Source organism: Urocitellus parryii, chromosome 4 (genome assembly GCF_045843805.1).
Source record: "Urocitellus parryii isolate mUroPar1 chromosome 4, mUroPar1.hap1, whole genome shotgun sequence".
NCBI lineage: Eukaryota > Metazoa > Chordata > Mammalia > Rodentia > Sciuridae > Urocitellus > Urocitellus parryii.
The window spans coordinates 9,226,260-9,233,123 of record NC_135534.1 but is presented as its reverse complement, the minus strand read 5'-3'; positions in this window follow the sequence as shown (position 1 = coordinate 9,233,123).

Genomic DNA, 6,864 nt, shown 5'->3' with positions numbered 1-6,864 from the left:
CTACTTCATCAGGTCAGAGTGAACTTTTAGCTCAGATAAGAGTCCATTGGAAGCCTGTGAAATTCTTTTTTGTTGTTGTTGGTTTTTTCTAAATGTATTTATTTATTTATTCTGATTTGTTATAAAGGACAGCAGAATGCAATTCAATTCACAGAACACATATAGAGCACAATTTTTCATCTCTGGTTGTACACAAAGTAGAGTCACACCATTTGTGTCTTCATACATGTACTTAGGGTCATGATGTCCATTTCATTCCACCGCCTTTCCTATCCCTCTGCCTTCTCCCTTCTCCTCCCTCCCCTTTACCCTATCTAAAGTTTCCTCCCATGCTCCCCTTCCACCCTGTCCCCATTATTGATCAGGATCCTCATATCAGAGAAAATATTCAGTATTTGGTTTTAGGGGATTGGCTTACTTCACTTAGCATAACATTCTCCAGCTCCATCCATTTACCTGCAAATGCCATGGTTTTATTCTCTTTTAATGCTGAGTAACATTCCATTGTGTATACATACCAGTTTCTTTATCCTTTCATCTACTGAAGGATACCTAGGTTGGTTCCACAGTTTAGCTCTTGTGAATTGTGCTGCTATAAACATTGATGTGGCTGTGTCCCTGTGGGTATGCTGTTTTTAAGTCCTTTGGGTAAAAACCAAGAAGTGGGATAGCTGGGTCAAATGTGGTTCCATTCCAAGTTTTCCAAGGAATCTCCATACTGTTTTTCTTATTGGCTACACTAATTTGCAGTCCCACCAGCAGTGTATGAGTGTACCTTTTCCCCACATCCTCACCTCCACTTACTGATGTTTGTATTCTTAACAGCTACCATTCTGACTGAATGAGATGAAATCTTAAAAGTAGTTTTGATTTGCATGTCTCTGATTGCTAGAGATTTTGAACATTTTTCCATATATTTGTTGATTGATTGTATATCATCTTCTGAGAAGTGTCTGTTCAGTTCCTTGGCCCATTTATTGATTGGGGTTTTTAGGTTTTTTTGGTGTTAAGACTTTAGAGTTCTTTATATATCCTGTAGATTAGTGCTCTATCTGTTGTGCATGTGGTAGATATTTGCTCCCATTCTGTAGGCTCTCTATTCACCCCACTGATTGCTTCTTTTGCTGTGAAGAAGCTTTTTGTTAGAATTCATTCCATTTATTGATCCTTGATTTTATTTCTTGTGCTATAGGAGTCTTATTGAGGAAGTTGGGGCCTAATCCGACATGATGAAGATTTGGGCCTACTTTTTCTTCTATTAGGTCTGGTTTAATTCCTAGGTCCTTGATCCACTTTGAGTTTCGAGCATGGTGAGAGATAGGGGCTTAATTTTATTTTGCTGCATGTGGATTTCCTGTTTTCCCAGCACCATTTGTTGGAGAGGCTATCTTTTCTCCATTTTTATGTTTTTGGCACCTTTGTCTAATATGAGATAACTGTATTAATGTGGGTTTGTCTCTGTGTCCTCTCTACCTTTGGTCTTACAGGTCTATTTTGGTGCCAATACCAGGCCGTTTTTATTACTATTGCTCTGTAGTATAGTTTAAGATCTGGTATAGTGATGCCACTTGGGAAGCCTGTGAAATTCTTTAAAATAAATTTTTTAAAAAAGAAGAAGATAGCTTGTATATTTGGAATCTTTTTATTTTTTCTTTTTCTGTGCTATAACATTAGGGAGGAACTGGCTAGGAAAGGCAGCCGAAAACAGATGAAATAGCCAGCCAAATCGTTTGGATTTAAAAGGGACACTTTTTCTTCTTTTGCCTTAACAGGTTTTTAATAAGCCTAGTATATCTTGTAGGCCCTGTAATTCACATTTTAAGTATAAGGCTGGAAGAGTTAGAGATCCAGCAGAAGTAAGAAGTAAGGAAAACTGCTGTAATCATTTTTATTCTCTTAAAGAATTGTGTTATCATTTATGTATTTTTGGAGAATTCTTTTTTATTTTTGTTTTTGTTTTAAATCTTGTAATAGCATTTACATAGGGCTGAACATGTGATGATTTGTTGTGGGTTGGAAGGAGTAGGATTGGAAGTAGTAGGTAACCACAAGGAGCTTTAGGACACTTGCTCATCTTTGCCTCCTCGGTCCCATACTGGGGAGGCCTCTTGCATAAGGCCATACTGAAAGAGAGAGTACCGTAACATCAGCACCAGTATCCAATAGCCCTGTAATTGGGTGCTCATTTAAGCAAAGAGTTAATTTAGGTCTACCTTCAGTAATTGGTAAACATGCTCCAATGATAGTAGAGCCAAACCTTGTATTTCCCCTTTCATTTAAAGGTTGTTGAGCAGAAACATAGGGAATCATAATCAACTGAGCAATAGAGGAGCCTTTGGAGAGGCTTAAGGGCATATGGGACCACATTTAGTCATATATTGTACCGGTATAATCAAAATTAGTTACTCCCAGAACAACAAATTCTCCTCTTTAGCATTATGAGAACAAGACACTAGTAATCCAAAAGTATTGGGTAAGGGTTTCTGATTTTGAGTAATAATTTTTATATATCTCCCTAGGAAGTTGCACTTGGGCATTTGCAGTAGTAATTAAAATTAAAGTTAGAACTCCCTCTAGTGGCATGAAAGGATTTCTGCAAGGATGTTTTCTTTCAACTGGAAACATCTGTGTCAGGGGAGCTTGATGGGGCTGAAAAAAACGGATCCCCTCCTTTTGCCCTGGGGTTGGTACATTGTAATTCATTAAACACAACAAAAGGTAATTGTTCATGCTCTAGTTGACAAGCGGTATTTAGCCTAATAGGAAAAACAGCTAAACTATGAGATTTTCATTCCTCCTGTATTTGCTGCATACTTTCAGTTAAAGGGGATTTATGTGGGGGCAGGGTGATTGGTTGCTGCTAGGGCAGGAGCAGTGGTGGATGATTTAACGGGTCCACGCATTCGACCACTGAGCCACATCCCCAGCCCTATTTTGTATTAGATTTAGAGACAGGGTCTCACTGAGTTGCTTAGCATCTTGCTTTTGCTGAGGCTGACTTTAAATTCGAAATCCTCATGCCTCAGTCTCCTGAGCCACTGGGATTACAGGCATACATCACCACACCCAACCCAAATTGACTTTTTAACTGTATAAATTTCACCAAAATTTTCCAATTTCTTGTCATGAAGTTATTTATTGATATTTCATGTTGGTTCCAGCTCATCGGCATCTGTACTTAACACCTTCTCTTTTATTCCTAAAATGTTAATGTTCTCTATTTTATATTCTTGATTGGATTCATTTGATTTTGCTGTAGTCTTTTTACTTTATTTCTGCTAATTATTAATTTGCACTTTTTTCCTTAAATGTGAAGATTGATACTACAAATATCTTCCTGAGCATCCCTTTGCTGTATGGGTGAAATACTGATATCCAGTATTTGTATGATCATTTATTTCTAAATATTCCCCAATTTCCATTGTTTCCTTCTTTGATTCCTAGTTTACCTAGCAGTATGTTCTAAATTTTCGAAAGTGAGACCTCTTCCCATCTATGTCTTTGTTACGGATCCCAACGTAACTGCACTACACTTGGAAAAGATTATCTCAATGAACTAATCCCACAAAATGTGTTGAGACTTCTTTAAGGCTCAGGATACAATTTTCCTAAATATTCCTTCATGTGAAGTTTAAAAAGAATCCGTATTCCACAATCATACCACATGTATCCATTAAATCAGCTTGTTGGTAAAATTTTTCAAATTTTCTATATCTTTGCATGTCTTTATTTAGTTCCTAAGAGAAGGGTTGTGGGGAGCCACTCTGAATGATTCATGTCTTTAATCTTGGAGCGGAGAGGCTTTGACTGTCACTACATCTTGTAGTGACTTGGACATTGCCCTATCCCAGAAGTTTGAGGACGCATCTTCAGACATCGGCATTGGCCTACAGCCCTTGGGTCGAATTACACTCACCTCTCCGTGTAACTCCACCTCTTACCTTTTTTGGATGGAACTTTCTAAGAATGAGGGTCCTTGCAATAAAAGCCCACTTCCAAACGTGTTCTCTCTCCTTCTCTCCCTCCCTCCCTCTCCGCCTCCCCTCTCTCCAGCCTCTGTGACTTTCCCTCGCTCTCCCATTTGGGGAGCTTGAGGCAGAGATAGGAGGAGCTGTCCTGAAACCTGTTTAAAGGTAAAGTTTGTGTCTGTGTTTTATTTGGTGTCCCTGGAAATTCACACGAGTGACCTTAAGTTCAGCTGCCTCTGCAGGTCAGGAGCAGCAAAGGTATTTAATTCCCCCGTATGATGGTGAATTTGCCAGTTTCCCTTGTAATCTGCGAAGATTTTCGTTATGTATTTTAAGACTATTAGATACAAACAGAGAGTTGACATATATTGATACGGAGTCGGAACTTTAATCAGAACACTTTTATCCTAATGACTTTTGCCATAAATGCTATATTTTCTGGTATCATTATACTAGCTTTTGGTCAGTTTGTATACTAAATTTTTCAATAAAGTAAATTTATTTTTCCTTTCAGTGATAACCTTTAGCCTATACTCTTTTTTATTATTGGTACAAATTATTTACACAGAATGGTGAGTTTCATTTGGTTTATTTGTATATACATAAAAACACAACTTGTTGGATTTACTCCCCAGCACCTCCCCCAACCTCCACCCCCCCTCCTCCTCCCCCCACCTGCTTCCCCTAACCCAGTGGTCTCCCTTCTACTTTTCTGGCAATCCTTTCCCCCTGCTTTTTCCTTCAAGTTTAGGAGAGAAAACATGAGGGTTTTCTGAGCTTAACTTATTTTGCTCAAATTCATGGTCTCTGTTTTGGTTCATTTTCCTGAAAATAACAATTATTTTTCTCTTTATGGCTGAATAAAACTCCTCTGTATACAGATTTTCTTTATCCATTCCTCTGCTGGTGGGCACCTAGGCTGATTTCATAACCCAGCTACTGTGAATTGCGCCGAGATACGTGGGTATGCATGCACCTCTGACGTATGCTGACTTTAATTCTTCTGGATAAACATCAAGGAGTGGTAAAGCTAGATCGTATGATAGATCTATTTTAGATTGTTGAGAAACCTCTGTACCAGTTTCCATAGTGGCTGTACCAATGTACAATGACAACAACAGTGTACAAGAATTTCTCCCAGGGTCTGGGGAGGGGCTGAGGCAAGAGGATCGCAAATTCAAAGTCAGTCTCAGCAACTTGGCAAGGCCCTGAGCAACTTAGCAAGACCCTGTCTCAAGATAAAAAATAAAAAAGGTCTTGAAATGTGGCTCAGTGGGTAAGTGCCCCTGAGTTCAATCCCTGGTACCCAAACCCGCCCCCAAAAAAATTCTTTCCCCCATCCCCCACTCCTCCCCAGGTTCACCAGTGTTTATTGCCATGCGTATTCTTGATGAATGCCATTCTACCTGGAGTAAGATGGAATCTCAGTATAGTTTTGATTTGCATTTCCCTGATGACTAAAGATGTTGAACATTTTTTCATGTATTTCTTTTTCATTTGTATTTCTTCTTTGAGAATTATCTGTTCAGTTCATTTACACATTTATTGATTAGGTTTGGGGGGGTTGTTGTTTTTTGTTTTGGTTTGGGTTTTGGTTTTGGGGGTTTTTTTGGTGTTGAGTTTTTTGAGTTCTTTGTGTTTTCTGGACAGTAATTTTCTGTTGGAAGAGCAGCTGCAAAGAGTGTCTCCCATTCTATAGATCACCTCTTCACTGTTATTTCCTTTGCTATGCAAAAGCTTTTTAGTTTGATGCTCTCCCATTTATTGATTCTTGCTCTTATTTCCTGACTTGTATGGGTCCTATTCAGAAGTCTTTACCTGCTCCTGCATGTTGAAGTATTCTCCATTTTTCCTTCTAACAGTTCCAAAGACATCACAATACCCAATTTCAAATAATATTTCAAAGCCATAGTAACAAAAACAGACACATAGACCAAAGGAGCAGAACAGAAAATGCAAACACATACAGCTACAGTCATCTGACTTTTGCAAAAGTGACAAAAACATTCACTGGAGGAAAAAATAAAGCACTTTTAACAAATGGTGTTGGGAAACCTGGATATACATATAGATTGAATAAAATTAAAAACCTCTCTCCTACCCATACAAAAGTCAACTCAAATGGACCAAAGTCCTAAGTATCCTAATTTTTTGTTAGTATTTGCTTAGCATATCTCTTTTATCCTTTAATTTTTAAATAGTTATAATTTATCTAAATAAATTTATCTTATTTAATCTTAAATTTTAGGTATTATTGAAGATGTTTGCTAATTTAAAACATTTAACATACAAAAAAATACTAGAAAATTTACTATAGTTACTATCCACATACCATACACCTACTGCCTCAATTTAAAACTTTATTTTTAAAAAAATAAAATAAAAACTAAGCAAACCGCCCAGCACAAGTCCACACACCTGTAATCCCAAAAGCTCAGAGGCTGAGACAGGAGGATTGCAAGTTCAAAGCCCAGCCTCAGCAAGAGTGAACTGCTAAGCAACTCAGTGAGACCCTATCTCTAAATAAAATACAAAATAGAGCTGGGGATGTGGCTCAGTGGTCAAGTGCCCCTGAGTTTAATACCCGCTACAAAAAAAGAAAAAGCAAATTAAAAAAAATTAAATAAAACATTATTTTAACCATATTTGCTTTATCTCTTTTCTTAAATTAGGACATATGTTAACATAAGCTTAATACTATTATCACACAATAAAATTAATAATTCCTTAGTATTCTTTAATACCCAGAATAAATTTGAATTCTCCAATTATCTCAAATTGCTTTTATAGTTGTTTTTGACATTTGCTTTTTGTCAACTCTTTCTTTCAGCACAGAACAGCATCCACACAGCCCAAATTTTTCTCCTCGATAACATTAACTTTATTAAGACATCAG